The following is a 17,770-nucleotide window of genomic DNA, read 5'->3' as shown; positions in this document are numbered from 1 at the left end:
CGACCGATCACAAATTGTCATCAATATCCTCTAACGGGAGTCCAAGGAAACTTGCCGTTTCAACAGGGGTGGACCATAAGGAAAGGAGTGTTAGAGGCGTTGGTTCCACATTACAATTGAAGAGATGGTTGGTGTCATGTGGGGACACATTGCAAGCGGGGCATACATTTTGTATGTCAGGGTTGATTCTGGATAGGTAAGAGTTTAACCTGTTACAGTATCCAGAACGAAGTTGAGCAAGAGTGACACGCGTTTCCCTGGGGAGTATGCGTTCCTCTTCCGCGAGTTCTGGATATTTTTCTTCAAGTACTGGATTCACCGGGCAATTCCCGACATAAAGGTCCGACGCCTGTCTATGGAGTTCACCAAGGACCTGCTTGTGTTTTTTCGCTTCATACGGCTGGGTTCTCAGGTGCCGTATTTCCTCAAAATGCTTACGGAGATGACTCCTTAGGCCCCTAGGCGGTGCTGGTTCGTCAATCAAATGTCTGTTGGGATGCCCAGGTTTCTGGGTATTCAACAGAAACTGTTTGGTCAGCATCTCATTTCTCTCCCTGATGGGGAGTATTCTCGCCTCATTATGCAGATGTTGTTCTGGGGACATAGGAAGACAGCCCGTGGCGACTCTGAGAGCAGTATTTTGGCAGGCCTGTAGTTTCTTCCAGTGGGTAGTTTTTAGGCTTGGCGACCATATGGGTGACGCGTAGCACGTAATCGGCTGGCTAATTGCTTTGTATGTGGACATGAGCGTTTCTTTATCTTTTCCCCAGGTACTGCCAGCAAGGGATTTGAGGATTTTATTACGGCTCTGAATTCTCGGAACAATTGCGGTTGCGTGCGCACCAAAATGTAGATCCTGATCCAACGTCACACCCAAGATTTTGGGGTGTAGGACAGTCGGTAGCGTAGTGCCATCGACGTGGATGTTCAATATGGTCGACATTTGGGGCGTCCATGTTGTAAATAAGGTCGCGGAAGATTTAGTCGGTGACAATGCCAGGTTTCGCGAGGCAAATTAAACAAAAGTGGGGATAGGACACCACCCTGTGGCACCCCTTGTTTAATTCTCCTTGGTTTTGATGTTTCGTTTCTGAATTGCACCGATGCCTGCCGACCACCCAGATAATTTGCGGTCCACCTTTTAAGACATGTGGGAAGGGTAGACCCTTCCAGGTCTTGCAGTAATGAGCCATGGTTGACCGTATCAAAGGCTTTTGATATGTCTAGCGCTACGAGTACTGTTCTATGGTGGGGGTATTGATTCAAACCGCAATTTATCTGGGTGCTAATGACATTTAGCGCGGAGGTAGTGCTATAGAGTTTTCTGAAGCCATGCTGATGAGGGGCTAGCTGCAAATGTGCTTGGAAATAAGGGAGCAAAATGGCTTCAAGCGTCTTTGCCACTGGCGATAGGAGAGATATCGGACGATATGACTCACCTACGTTAGCTGGTTTCCCAGGCTTTAGTAGCGGGACCACCTTGGCCATTTTCCATTTCTCGGGTATGGCAAAGGTGGAGAGAGACAGGTTGAAGACATGCGCTAAATATTTGAAACCCTCTTTCCCTAGGTTTTTAAGCATCGGCATGGCTATGCCGTCTGGGCCCACTGCTTTGGATGGTTTAGCGCGACCAATGGCGTCCTCAACCTCTCTAGCGGTGATGGTGATTGGTGACGCGCTGAATTTGTGTTTATGTGCATGTCTATTGGCTCTCCGTCTATCTTTGTCGACCGTAGGATGCATTATATATTGTCGGCAGAAAGCGCTCGCGCATTTTTCCGCATCCGACAGCACCTTATCGCCAAGGGCGATGGAAACTTTGTCTTTGTGCTTAGTCGGATTCGATAGGGACTTTACGGTGGACCAAAGTTTACCTACACCGGTAGAGAGGTTACAACCTCTTAGGTGCTCTTACCATTTCGCCCGCTTGTGTTCGTCCACAAGCAATCTGATGCGTTGGTTTATATCCCTTATTTGGGGGTCGCCTGGATCAAGCTGTCTTATGAGGTCGCGTTCCCTCGCTAAGCTCGCGGACTCCGCCGGGAAGTGGGGCCGGATTTCGGGAATTCTCCCGGCGGGAATGAAATGTGCCGAGGCGGAATCAATGACCTTACGGAAGGCACGCTCCCCTTGGCGGGCATCAGTCGGGATAGGGAGGGCAGCAAAGCTGCTGTCTGTTGCAGATTTATATTCTTCCCACTTTCCTTTTTTGAAGTTTATGAAAGTGCGTTTTTCGGTGACGATGAAGTCGGCGGTACGCTCGAACGAAATAAGTATGGGCAGGTGGTCGGATGCCAATGTTACCATCGGCTGCCAGTTGACGCAGTTTACGAGTTCTGCGCTCACGATTGAGATATCTGGCGAGCTATGACAGCTTCCTACCATACGTGTGGGGGCATCTCTCGTATGGAGCAGTAGCAACTAAATCGCCCAGCAATTTCAGCGAGTAATCCAAAGGCAAACCCACCATACTTTGACGGTTCTGTTCATTTCCAGGTCTTTAAGCTACAGTTTGAGAAGACCGCAACAGTGAACAACTGGAATTCTGACGATAAAGTTGCTGCATTGTTCGTGGTTTTAAAAGGACCAGCTGCGGAAATCTTATAGACCATCCCAGAGTACGAACGGAACAGTTATGAAGCATTGATGGCTGCTGTAGAACGACGGCACGGAAGCGAACACAGGACACAGATCTACCAAATAGAATTGCAAAATCGCTACCAAAAAGCTAACGAAACTTTGCAGGAGTTTGCCTCTGATGTTGAAAGATTGGCTCATCTAGCAAATGCGGACGCACCCGTGGAATACACTGAAAGGGTAAAAATGCAGAGTTTTATAAATATCATACGAGACGTGGAAACGAAGTGAGCGACATATGCAAACCCAAACCCACATTCGCTGAGACGGTATCACATACATTGACTCAGGAAACTGCCTCCCTATTGAGTAAACCAACATATAAGGCTCATCGTGTGGAAGTAGAAAGACCTGAGTGGGTAGACACAATTTTGGAAGCATTGAAGGGCACGCATCAGAAGAATAATGATGCATTCAAATGCTTTAAGTGTGGAAAGCCAGGGCACATTGCGCGTTATTGCAGCACCAACCCTAACACTTCCAACAATGTGGGTGGTCGTAAACGCAGAGCTGAAGGAGATGAGCAAATCTCCAAGACCAATCAATCGTTAAACTAAAGCGAGTCAGCCGCAAGGGGCGACAGCTGGGTCCCGCAATGGAATGCCCCATAATCTCTATCTCGCAAATTGAAAGAAGGTCAAGCAATCTTACTGTCGGGGGACATGTGGGTGGAAAGGAACGTTTACTGACTGTAGATACGGGTGCATCTCATTCCATAATTCGAGCGGATTTAGTCAACAAGAAAATAAGACCATTGCATGGAACAAGATTGCGTACAGCCACTGGAGAAGAGACCACGATTCTAGGAGAAGTTTCATGTGAAGTCGCAATTGGGAACGTCACGGTAGTACACAATTTTATAGTGGCAGAGATTGTTGATGAAATCATAATTGGAGTGGACTTCTTAATCGACCAAGGCATCAAGATCGACATACAAAGCAAGACGATGCGATATAAAAACATGAATGTGCCACTTAACTTCGGCTACGAGAGAGACTACAGCAGTAAGCGAGTGCTGGTGGAAGAGAGGCAGCAAATACCACCAAAATTAGAAGCAGTCATCTGGGCAAAGGTTGATGGAGATTGTGGGACAAACAAATTGTGGGTTGTCGAAGCAGCAAACAAATCAACACTGAACGTACTTGTAGGAAAAACCCTGGCTATAACAAAACAAGATGCGCGTATCCCGGTAAGAGTACTCAATGAGTTCAAGTTACCACTCAAATTGACCAGAGGAGCTATTTTGGGAAGATGCCAAGAGGCTGAAGTAGTAATCAATTGTGAACAGCTCCAGCAAGACGTTTCAACTAGCAATATTTATCTTTCAGGGGACATCATGGCATGAATGGAGGGGCTAGAGGAAGACTATCAGAGTAGGGCAAAACAACTGCTCCTAAAGTACGCAAACATACTTGATCGGGATGGTTCCAAACCAGGCCGCACCAACGTTGTGAAACACCAAATTGACACTGTAGATGCGAGGCCGATCCGTCAAGTTCCACGTAGTGTTCCACTGGCGAAGCGGGAAGTTATGAGTCAAACCATACAAGAAATGAGCGACAGCGGCGTCACCGAACCACCACCTAGTCCATGGAGCTCACCGGTAGTACTTCTAAAGAAGAAGGATATAAAAATGAGGTTTTGCGTGGACTACCGGAAGTTGAATGACGTTACGAAAAAGGATAGCTACCCATTGCCAAGAATCCACGATACTATGGACTCGCTATCTGGTACGAAATGGTTTTCCACACTGGACTTGAAAAGCGGCTACTGGCAAGTTGAGGTGAAGGAGGAAGACAAAGAGAAAACAGCCTTCAGTGTCGGTGATGGTCTTTGGCAATTTACAGTGATGCCTTTTGGACTTTGTAATGCGCCAGCTACTTTTGAGAGACTCATGGACCAGGTACTGAAAGGACTACATTGGAAAACATGCTTGGTGTACCTGAACGACATCATCGTATTGGGCAAGAACTTTGATGAACATCTTAAAAACTTGGAGGAGAGAATATCTGGCGCTGGTCTGAAACTAAGTCCCAAAAAGTTTTCGCTGTTTAAAAAGACGGTAAATTATTTGGGCCACAAGGTAACGACAGAGGGCATCTGCACTGCGAATGAAAAGATCGAAGCTGTAAAGGATTGGCCGGACTACAGAACTTGCATGAATTAAGAAGTTTCCTTGGGCTGTGCACATATTACCGCCGGTTTGTACCAAACTTTGCCAGCGTAGCACATAGCCTCCATGAGCTTACAAGAAAAAATAAAGCTTTTGAATGAAAGAGGGAGCAAGAAGTGGCTTTCCAAACATTGAAAGAGCGTTTGTGCACTGCCCCAATGTTGGCATATCCTATTCCAGGAGCAACGTTTATTCAAGATACAGATGCGAGCGGATATGCATTTTATCACAACTGGTCGATGGACAGGAGAAGGTAGTTGCATATTACAGCCATTCAATTGGTAAACCAGAGAGGAACTATTGCGTTACACGGAGAGAGCTGTTGGCATTGGTAGAGTGCATTAAACATTTTCAAAAGTACCTCTACGGGCAGCGATTCCGCGTCAGGACAGATCACGCAGCGTTAAAATGGCTCTTGCAGTTGGCACGATGGATCGAGCGACTACAAAGCTATAACCTTTCCATTGAGCATCGAAAAGGTAGTACCCATGGAAATGCTGATGCAATGTCACGAAGACCATGTAGTTTGGAATGCAAGCATTGTTCAAAGGCCGAGGCTAAAGAAGACATTATAGATGCCCGGCTAATGACTATAACATGTACGGATGAATGGGACAAGGAACAACTACGGAAGTGTCAGCTAGAAGACACTGATCTGTGACATGTTATGCAAGGGCTCGAACGAAACGAAAGGGCAAATAGAGAGGCAATGTCAGCAGAGAGTCCCATTGCGAAGATATTGGGCACAGTGGAACAGTTTAGAATTGATATCCGGTCGCTTGCATTGAGTATGGGAGAGTGAGGGTGGTCAATGCAAGAAGAAACTATTAGTTGCTCCCAGAAAGAGGATTCCTGACGTGCTCAGCAAGCTACATAATGGTCCAAGCGGAGGTCATCTTGGAATCATGAAGACGCTCGAGAAGATTAAACAGAGATTCTATTGGGTTGGTAGCCGCCAGTCCGTCACTGAATAGATTGCGGACTGCGAGGTTTGCAGCAGAGCGAAAGGGCCCAAAACCCGAAGTCATGGCCAGATGAAGCAATATAACTCAGATGCGCCATTTGAAAGGATCGCTATGGATGTCGCAGGCACTAGCAACTGTGGAAACAAATATGTACTTGTGGTTATGGGTTATTTCAGCAAATGGCCAGAGATATACCCAATCCCAAATCATGAAGCGGAAACAGTAGCAGAAGTGTTTATAAACAATTGGGTTGCCAAGGTATGGCGTACCCATGGACTTACACTCTGACCAAGGCAGCAATTTCGAATCAGCTGTGTTCCAGGAATTGTGTAAATCATTGGGCATTTGAAAAATACGACATCAGTCCGATGGTATGGTGGAACGATTCGAAACGGAGGAGCATTTAAGGAAAATAGTGGACAAGTTCCATAAGGAGTGGGATACATACATATCATTATTCTTGATGGCTTACCGATCGGCAGTGCATGAGACAACGGGCCGAACTCCCGCAAAGGTAATTTTTGGCAATGACCTTCGACTGCCAGCTGATTTGAAGTTTGGGATAGATGCCGATGCGGGGAGAAATGTCAAGAAATCCACTGGTGTCTTGGATGAGCTGAGAGAAATACACGGTCTTATAAGGAAACGAACAAAGATTATGAGTGACAAGATGAAAGCCAGATACTATAAAGCAATTAATTTGGAAGATTTTGAGGAAGGATATTTGGTGCTGTTATACCTTGCCGTGCGCGGACGTGTTTTGATCGCTCTTTGAATTGTTATTCTTTTTACTTTGTAAACAAGTTTTATCTTTTATAAATATTCATTAATATAATAGAAAACAGTTTATAAGTTTAATTTCGTATTAAATCCTTACACAGTGCAATATACATAGTGGCTTTTTGTGCAATTTAAACATTCAGTCTGTGTGTTCATATATCATAGATTTTCACAAAAATTTGTGATAACTGCATACCTTTTTGTTGGTAGCTGCTATTAGCAAGTCATTGTGTGCCCTTTTTGCTTTCTGTTGTGTTCGCTGCTACCCTACAAGACGGAGGTAACCAGTTCACCAACACATTCAAAGCTTTTTCGCTCTCCACTAACACATCGACGTTTCATGCTGTCATCGAAATGACAGTTCATTAATTATTCCGGAAAACATTGAAACGCAAAAAAATATAAATTGTTTACAACGAAAAATATCTTGTGCTTTTAGTTGTGACATGTAACGGAAATTAAAAATTTTGTTGCAGAGAACACCTTTTGCGTTGGCGACCTTCGCCCAAAATAACATTAAGTTAATTTGAGTTGTGACATGTGACGGAAATTAAAAATATTGCTGCAGAGACCATCTTTTTGCGTTGGCGGCCTGCGCCCAAAATAATATTGTCACGGATATTGGCATCGCTGAGCTATACCATCACTAAGGCGATGCTAAGGCCATGCCAAGCAGTAATTACGTCAATAATCAAATCATGTATACACATATATAAGGCAGCCGAAAGAGATGTCACACACAGATGCATTTACTTATGCGCCTATGTATGCGCGAGAGACTGTAAACTACAAACATTCACATCAATAATTAAATCATTATGTATCTACATAAACGAATAAATAATTGCGTCTACACATATGTACGTATACGAGCAGCGGAGCGGCAATGCACAAACACATGCATATATCTTATCTCAGTTGTCACAAGAGAGGGCAATAATTTTTGCACGTAGTTGTGGCTGGCGATTTTGTAGCCGAAATAACTAGTAAGTTCTGGAAATCGAAGAGCCTAGAAGTATGCAGCGTAAACTATAAAAGCGGGGCAGGCGAGTAAGAAGTAATTCAGTTTGATTTGAGTTGTCAAGCAGTTACGACTAAGACGATATCTAGCAATAGCAGTATTATTTTGAAAGTCAGTTTCATTTAAGCTATCAGTTTGGTTATTAAGCTATTCGTTGCACAGTTTGAGTGTTATTGTGAAGTATTTTAATAAAGGCCATTTTTTTTCCATTATTCAATATTGGAGTTATTTATTCAACAGTTTAGCGATACGAACCTAGCAAAAGGGCAAATAAGAAGATTTGCAGCAAATTCGTTACAATTGGTGTCAGAAGAGGAATTGTTGAATAAATTCCAGAGGACAACAAGGACATGGCAAAGTTCGGTGAATTGAAGATCCAGCAACTGAAAAAGGAGTTGGAGAACCGTGGATTAAATACAACCGGCAATAAGATCGAACTTCAAGCACGGCTACGAGAGGTAATGGAGTCGCAAAGAATTGATGTGGACGAGTTTGTCTTTTATCCTGATGGGGACGAAACAACAACAAAAATTGAAGAGAAAAACGAAACATCGCAGACAGTTACGAGCACAGACTTGAACATGATATTGGCTGCAATATCTGCACAAACATCGACAGTAGCATCAATGTCGTCGCAATTGGCATCCCAACTGGAAGCGCAAGAGGCACGTATAACAGAAATGTCATCACAAATATCCAGAAATATGTCATCACAACTAGAAGAACAGAAGACGTATATGGTATCCCAGATGGAATCACAAGAAACGCGTATGTCAGAAATGTCGACACAGATTACATCGAAGATGGAAGCACAAGAAACGCGTATATCCGAAATGTCGTCGCAAATGTCATCTCAGCTGGAATCGCAGGAGAACCGTATAACAGCGAAGATTGAAGCACAAGAGGCACGGATATCCGAAATGTCGGCTCAAATTTCAGCACAGATATCATCGCAAATCTCTGCTCAACTGGAAGAGCAAGAAGGACGTATTTCCTCGAAGTTGGAGGCGCAAGATACAAAAATTTTACAGTTTGAAGAAAAAATCGAGGCCGAGGTGGATGCTTTGAGAGGACGTATCGAGCAGTTGCAACTGAATCGCCCAGCAGTCTCAACTAGTAATTCAAAGGTAAAAACACCATCCTTTGACGGTTCTGTTCCTTTCCAGGTCTTTAAGCTACAGTTTGAGAAGACCGCAGCAGTGAACAACTGGAATGTGGAAGATAAAGTTGCCGCACTCTTCGTAGCATTGAAAGGACCAGCTGCCGAAATCTTACAGACTATTCCAGAGTACGAACGGAACAGTTATGACGCATTGATGGCTGCTGTAGAACGGCGATACGGAAGCGAACACAGGAAACAGATATTTCAAATAGAATTGCAAAACCGCTACCAAAAAGCTAACGAGACTTTGCAGGAGTTTGCTTCGGACATTGAAAGATTGGCTCATCTTGCAAATGCGGATGCACCCATGGAATACACGGAAAGAATGAAGATCCAGAGCTTTATAAATGGCATAAGGGACGTCGAAACGAAGCGAGCCACATACGCGAACCCAAAGCAAACATTTTCTGAAACGGTATCCCATGCATTGACTCAGGAAACGGCGTCATTATTGAGTAAACCAGCATACAAAGCTCATTGTGTGGAAGTAGAAAGGCCAGAGTGGGTAGATACAATTTTGGAAGCTCTGAAGGGATCACAACAGAAAAATGCCGGAGTTATGAAATGTTTCAAGTGCGGTAACCCACGTCACATTGCACGTCATTGCAGTAGCAATTCCAATAGTTCCAACAATGTGGGTGGCCGTAAACGCAGAGCTGAAGGAGACGAGCAAATCTCCAAATCCACTCAATCGTTAAACTAAAGCGAGTCAGCCGCAAGGGGCGACAGCTGGCTCCCTCAATTGAAGGCCCCATAATCTCTATCTCGCAAATTGGAAGAAGGTCAAGCAATCTTACTGTCGGAGGACATGTGGATGGAAAGGAACGTTTACTGACTGTAGATACGGGTGCATCCCATTCCATCATTCGATCAGATTTAGTCAACAAGAAGATAAGACCATTGCTTGGAGCAAGATTACGTACAGCCACGGGAGAGGACACCCAGGTAATTGGAGAAGTAGAATGTGGAGTAGCAATTGGGAACGTCTCGGTAATTCACAATTTTATAGTGGCAGGTATTGTTGATGAAATCATAATTGGAGTGGACTTCTTAATCAACCAAGGCATCAAGATCGATATGCAAAGCAAGACGATGCGATATAAGAACATGGATGTGCCACTTAATTTCGGCACTAAACATACTTGTAGGAAAAACCCTGGCTATGACAAAACAAGATGGACGTATTCCGGTAAGAGTACTCAATGAGTTCAAGTCACCACTCAAACTGACTAAAGGAGCTATTTTTCGAAGATGCCAAGAGGCTGAAGTAGTTATTAACTGTGAACAGCTCCAGGAACACGTTTCAGCTAGTAATACTGATCTTTCAAATGACATCACGGCATGGACACACGGGCTAGAGGAAGCATTTCAGAGTAAGGCAAAACAACTGCTCCTAAAGTACGCGAACATATTTGACCAGGATGATTCTAAACCAGGCCGCACCAACGTTGTGAAGCATCAAATTGACACTGGAGATGCGAGGCCGATCCGTCAAGCTCCACGTAGTGTTCCACTGGCGAAGCGGGAAGTTGTGAGTCAAATCATTCAAGAAATGAGCGACAGCGGCGTCATCGAACCATCAGCTAGTCCATGGAGCTCACCGGTAGTACTTGTAAAAAAGAAGGATGGAAAAATGAGGTTTTGCGTGGACTACCGGAAGTTGAATGACGTAACGAAAAAGGATAGCTACCCATTGCCAAGAATTGATGACACTCTGGACTCGCTATCTGGTACGAAATGGTTTTCCACGCTGGACTTGAAAAGCGGCTACTGGCAAGTGGAGGTGAAGGAGGAAGATAAAGAGAAAACAGCCTTCAGTGTCGGTGATGGTCTTTGGCAATTTACAGTGATGCCTTTTGGACTTTGTAATGCACCAGCTACTTTTGAGAGACTCATGGACCAGGTACTGAAAGGACTACATTGGAAAACATGCTTGGTGTACCTGGACGACATCATCGTATTGGGCAAGAACTTTGATGAACATCTTAAGAACTTAGAGGAAGTTTTCCAGAGAATAGCTGGCGCTGGTCTGAAGTTAAGTCCCAAAAAGTGTGCGCTGTTTAAAAAGGAAGTCAATTATTTGGGTCACAAGGTAACGACAGAGGGCATCTGCACTGCGAACGAAAAAATAGAGGCTGTACAGGATTGGCCAAGACCACAGAACCTACATGAATTGAGAAGTTTTCTTGGGCTGTGCACATATTACCGCCGATTTGTACCAAACTTTTCCAGCGTAGCCCATAGCCTCCATGAGCTTACAAGAAAAAACAAAGCTTTTGAATGGAAGAAGGAGCAAGAAGTGGCTTTCCAAACATTGAAGGAGCGTTTGTGCACTGCCCCAATGTTAGCATATCCGATTCCAGGAGCAACATTTATTCTAGATACAGATGCAAGTGGATATGCTATAGGAGGCGTTTTATCACAACTGGTCGATGGACAGGAGAAGGTAGTTGCATATTACAGCCGTTCGATTGGAAAACCAGAGAGGAACTACTGTGTTACGCGGAGAGAGCTGTTGGCATTGGTAGAGTGCATTAAACATTTTCACAAATACCTCTACGGCCAGCGATTCCGTGTCAGGACAGATCACGCAGCGTTGAAATGGCTTCTGCAGTTCCGTAATCCGGAAGGACAATTGGCACGGTGGATCGAGCGACTACAAAGCTATGACTTTTCCATTGAGCATCGAAAAGGTAGTACCCATGGAAATGCTGATGCAATGTCACGAAGACCATGTAGTTTAGAATGCAAGCACTGTTCAAAGGCCGAGGCTAGAGAAGACATTATAGATGTCCGGCTAATGACTATAACGTGTACGGATGAATGGGACAAGGAACAACTAAGAAAGTGTCAGCTAGAAGATACAGATCTGTCACATGTTATGCAAGGGCTCGAACGAAACGAAAGACCAAGCAGAGAGGATATGTCAGCAGAGAGTCCCATTGCGAAGTCATATTGGGCACAGTGGAACAGTTTGGAATTGATATCCGGTTGCTTGCATCGAGTATGGGAGAGTGAGGATGGTCAATGCAAGAAGAAACTGATAGTTGTTCCCAGAAAGAGGATTCCTGACGTGCTCAGCGAGTTGCACAATGGTCCAAGTGGAGGCCATCTTGGAATCACGAAGACACTCGAGAAAATTTAGCAGTGATTCTATTGGGTTGGTTGCCGTCAGTCGGTCACCGAGTGGATTGCCAATTGCGAGGTATGCAACAGAGCGAAAGGGCCCAAAACCCGAAGTCGTGGCCAGATGAAGCAGTATATTTCAGGTGCACAATTTGAAAGGATCGCCATGGATGTCGCAGGTCCATTTCCTACTAGCAACCGCGGAAACAAATACGTACTGGTGGTTATGGATTATTTCAGTAAATGGCCAGAGGTATACCCAATCCCAAACCAAGAAGCAGAAACAGTAGCAGAACTGGTTAAAAACGAATGGGTTGCAAGGTATGGTGTACCAATGGAGTTACATTCTGACCAAGGCAGGAATTTTGAATCAGCTGTGTTCCAAGAAATGTGCAAGAAGTTGGGCATTCGAAAAACACGGACAACTGCAATGCATCCTCAGTCCGATGGTATGGTGGAACGTTTCAATAGAACATTGGAGGAGCATTTAAGGAAAGTAGTAGACAAGTACCATAAGGACTGGGATACACACATATCATTATTCTTGATGGGCTACCGATCGGCAGTACATGACACAACGGGCCAAACTCCTGCAAAGGTAATTTTTGGCAATGACCTTCGACTGCCAGCTGATTTGAAGTATGGGATAGATGCCGATGCGGAGAGGAATGTCAAGAAATCCACTGATGTCTTAGAAGAAGAGCTGAGAGAGATACACGATCTGGTAAGGCAACGAGCAAAGATTATGAGTGACAAGATGAAAGCGAGGTACGATAAAGCAATTAATTCCGAAGGGTTTCAGGAAGGAGATTTGGTGCTGCTATACAACCCACAACGAAAAAAAGGTTTGTCCCCGAAATTGCAGTGTAACTGGGAAGGCCCATACAAAGTTGTAAAACGGATCAACGATGTAGTGTACCGCATACAAACCACTACCAAACCACGAACCAAAATGAAAGTGGTTCATTTGGAGAGATTAGCAGCGTTTAGATCGAGAAATTTGTCTGATCGGGACGATCAGACTTAGGTGGAGGGCAGTGTCACGGATATTGGCATCGCTGAGCTGTACCATCACTAAGGCGATGCTAAGGCCATGCCAAGCAGTATTTACGTCAATAATCAAATCATGTATACACATATATAAGGCAGCCGAAAGAGATGTCACACACAGATGCATTTACTTATGCGCCTATGTATGCGCGAGAGACTGTAAACTACAAACATTCACATCAATAATTCAATCATTATGTATCTACATAAACGAATAAATAATTGCGTCTACACATATGTACGTATACGAGCAGCGGAGCGGCAATGCACAAACACATGCATATATCTTATCTCAGTTGTCACAAGAGAGGGCAATAATTTTTGCACGTAGTTGTGGCTGGCGATTTTGTAGCCGAAATAACTAGTAAGTTCTGGAAATCGAAGAGCCTAGAAGTATGCAGCGTAAACTATAAAAGCGGGGCAGGCGAGTAAGAAGTAATTCAGTTTGATTTGAGTTGTCAAGCAGTTACGACTAAGACGATATCTAGCAATAGCAGTATTATTTTGAAAGTCAGTTTCATTTAAGCTATCAGTTTGGTTATTAAGCTATTCGTTGCACAGTTTGAGTGTTATTGTGAAGTATTTTAATAAAGGCCATTTTTTTTCCATTATTCAATATTGGAGTTATTTATTCAACAGTTTAGCGATACGAACCTAGCAAAAGGGCAAATAAGAAGATTTGCAGCAAATTCGTTACAATATTAAGGGTAACGTTTTACAAGACGGTACACCACCTAATTTAAAAATATAAAATAATAATAAAAACGGAGCTCGAGGCGCGCCTTTTGATTCCACGTTTGATAATTTTTGATAAAAATTGGGTGGTGCACCGTCTTTTAAATCGTTACCATATTAAGTTGTATAGAATCGACGGGATGGCCTACAAGGTTTTATGTCAACTAAATCGCTCCCGATATGGTCGGGCTAGTACCTAAATGGTTCCCGGAACGTACCCGATCTGCATCCGGCAAAGGACCAACAAAGTCGATGACGGGGAGTGTCCTTATCGCTACAACAACAACATTATTTACTTTCTGATTTTCATTCATACGTAGGTGCATTTTTAAATAGTAAAAAAAATGTTATATTATTCTAATAGATAGCATCTCCGCCGGGTTGCGATTCAGCTCAGAATAGGCCAAAATCAGAGGAAATTACAACTAAATGCAGATTCACGTGTCATTTGCCAAGGATACAAGGTACTTTACAAGCAACATGCTTTGGAATACGGTACCAAACTGGTTGGATGTATTTCCCTAAAAAAGGGTGGAACTACACATCTTGGTTTGCCAGTATTTGCTTCGGTAATTTATATTGATTTGTAGTGATTAAAAATTGCAATAGTAGATAATGTAATGCGAATTAAAATTGAATAGGTAGCCGGAGCAAAAAAGGCAACTGATCGGCATGCAACTGTTATTTATGTGGCGCCACCGGGAGCTGCTGCTGCTATCCCAGAAGCATTAGAAGCAGAAATGTCTTTGATTTTTTGCATCACCAAAGGTGTGCCATAACATGATATGGTTCGCGTTAAGCACGCTCTCTTAAGGCAAAAAAAATCGCGTCTAGTCAGGCCCGATTGTCCAGGAATCATCCCACCAGAAAGGGTAAGTAAATTGGCTACCATATTAAATAATTTGTCATGCTTTTGTTGATAATCAACTGAAGAATGCAAATACGACAGTGTCGAAGTTCATGAGAAAACCAATTAATTTTTTTAATTAGCGTTTGGAGAGAAAAATACATATGTATGTATGCATACAACTGCATAGAAGGGGAGGCATTAATTAATTATTATCAGTAGATTTGCAAGATTTTTGTCATTTTCCCTGCATCGCAGTTGTCATTACATTGCGTTAAGAGAGGGCATCAACACCTTACTACCCACAGCCAGTTAAAATTTTTGTAAATTTTTCTCTTTTCATCACTGTTTCAAAACGTGGAAAGTTATATATCGAGCATTCCATGGAGAATGGTACATTTTAGCAGACTTTCGCATTGCCGGCATTATTAATATTCAATCCCTAGAAGGTTTAATGTAGTCATATCAATAGTTCCCGAGATGGTGGGGCTAGTACCACAATGGTGCTTGTTACCGGAACGTAGATAGATCATTTATTGAGGATTGCACAGTGACTTGCACATCTCCTTCACAGCACCTCATCCTTTCCGACTTCCTTGATGAACCCCAGCAGTGTTCTTTGCTTGAGGGATTAAATGTGGGAATGCTCTGGCCATGGTGAGCCCATAAACTTAGCCCTACGTCTTGAAATTGCGCCGCAATCTAGAAGGATATGGTCCACCGTCTGCTGATCCATCACATCGGTATGTGTTGTTCGATACTATACCCAGCTTTTGCATGTGACTGTTCAGTCTACAGTGTCTTGTAAGAATAGCCGTTGGGGTTCTTAGGTTATCTTTTTGAGAGGCCTATTAATGCCCTATATCGAGTTGTGCTGTAACCCCCTAACAGTAACTTAGATTGACTCAGGCCTGGCATATTGCGCCAGTGTTCTCTCTTTTCCCTCCCTTCTGCTAATAAATGCCCCTGTGGGCCAACTGGCAGGAACGGCTCGGGATCGATGGGTCATGCAGTTGCTGCCTCTATCCGTGTTGTCCGCCTGCTGTTGTTGTAGTAGCAGTGCTTCGCCCCATCCAATAGGTGCGACCGATCACAAATTGTCATCAATGTCCTCTAACGGTGGGGAGTGTTAGAGGCGTTGGTTCCACAATACAGTTAAAGAGATGGTTGGTGACATGTGGGGACACATTACAAGCAGGACAATGTTTTGTATGTCGGGGTTGATTCTGGATAGGTAAGAGTTTAACCTGTTACGTTATCCAGCTCGAAGTTGAGCTAGAGTGACTACTCTCGTTTCCCTAGGGAGAGTGCGTTCCTCCTCTGCTGGTTTTGTTCTTTGAGTACAGGAATCACCGGCATAGAGGTGCGATGCCTGTTTGTGGAGTTCACTGAAGACATGCTTGTGTTTTTTAGCTTCATACGGCTGTGTTCTCAGGTGCCGTATTTCCTCATAATGTAATGAGGCCGTGAACAGCAAGAGCCACAAAAGATTTATAAAAGTTACGAGGACGCTGGATTTTGGAATCTAGCCCAGAGCAACCTGTCCGATGCAACCATCCCTTGCACGTGAAACACTGACAAGAGTATTTATTTTTTTAATTTAATTTATTTATTATTACGGCTGTTTAGGCCTAAAACTTAAACTACTAAGTACAATTCATTGTTTTAATCACTTATTTCTATTGAATATGCTGTTGGAATGCCATGTGATTCCGATCAGCATATTTACTAGCGTGACAAAGGGACGAGTCTGGGAGCCACTCATTACGACGTTTCCAATACTCCAGTGCTCCCAGCTTAAGGCAACAAAATTTGGAACTTATATTTTTCAATTATATGTGTATTTTAAGCTGTCGGAATGTATTAGTCTCCGATCAATGCAGCTAAACATGTCTTTGGATGTTGGAAATTGAAAATAACCCCTCAACTTTGTTTAGTAAAGACGCTGTCGGAATGCATGAAGATTCCGATTAGCCCAGCTCAACATATAATGGGAGGTTGAAAAGGACGTGATTCCAATCCCCCCTGCTCCAACTTTTATTTGGCCTTATTTTCGTTATTTTTGTTACACATTATATAATTTTATTGTTATATTAATGCTGTCGGAATGCGAGTGATTCCGATCAGCAACAGTAAATACCAGCTGGAAATACCGAATTCCAGCGAAATTAGTTGTTGGAACTGTCTGGAGTTACAGGTGGCCACCGATTTTCTTTTCCTTAGGGCCGGATGCATTGTATTTTGCTGCTACCAATATTACCATTCCCTTTTCGCGCCCCAGTATCGGTATATCATGTAAAAAAATAAAAGAAAAAAAACTTTATCTTTTTGGAAGGGTTTTACAATGCTCCAATAAACTTTTTTAAAAGTATTGAAGTTATTACTACTTTTTATGTGATTAGGAAGTTCAGTGAAATATTTCAGGCCCTTATATATATGACCGTCCTAAAAAGATTCTTTTCCGACAAACGCAGCAAACCCATTTCTCAGTACTGGGGTCAGGAGAAGGACCCGGATTGGGGTCGATACCTTCCCGGAAGAGGAGAGTATGGCGCAGACCCGCTGCAAGGATCTGTTGGGAGGTTGACAATTTGTGGGAGAGACGCAACAAATTAAACATTGAGTCCGCCTGCTCATTGCCCTCCACTCCCCTGTGGCCTAGGACCCAGTCCAACAGTACTACGTTGTGTGCTCCTAATTGATTCAGCTTTTCTACGCACTGAAGGATCAGTGCTGACTTTATTTCGAACGCCGCAAATGCCTTTAGTGGAACCTGACTGCCTGACTGAGTATGGCAATTGTTTCATTGGGGTATCAGCGCTGAAGGTTCAGCTTAGCGCACTAACTTATGGCGAATACTTCCGCTCGAAAATGCTCGGATGTGCTTTTAGAGTTACTGATATTTTGGTTCTGGGTCCGAAAACTCTGGCTCCAATCCCCTCTGGCGTCTTCGAGCCATCTATGTACCCTACGATTTTGAGCCTAGTAATACATTGCACCCGCCTATACCTATACAGCCGTACCAAGAGACGGAGCAGCCCATTACATATTGGCACAACCGGAGCACTGCTGGACATCCATCCTATATGAAAGCTATGCATTAAAAAGTGTTTGTACCAGTGGCTGGTGCACACCGAACTGAACCAATGTATGCTATATTGAGGCCTGCACAAATACCAAGCTATGTTTATGTAAATAATATTACTGCTAATGTCAATTTGCGGAACACCACACTACCTACATGGCGATGTAGCCACCGATCAGGTTGTTGTAA

The sequence above is a fragment of the Eurosta solidaginis genome, chromosome 4 (genome assembly GCF_040869045.1).
Source record: "Eurosta solidaginis isolate ZX-2024a chromosome 4, ASM4086904v1, whole genome shotgun sequence".
NCBI classification, from domain to species: Eukaryota; Metazoa; Arthropoda; class Insecta; order Diptera; family Tephritidae; genus Eurosta; species Eurosta solidaginis.
Note: the sequence above shows the minus strand (reverse complement) of the source record.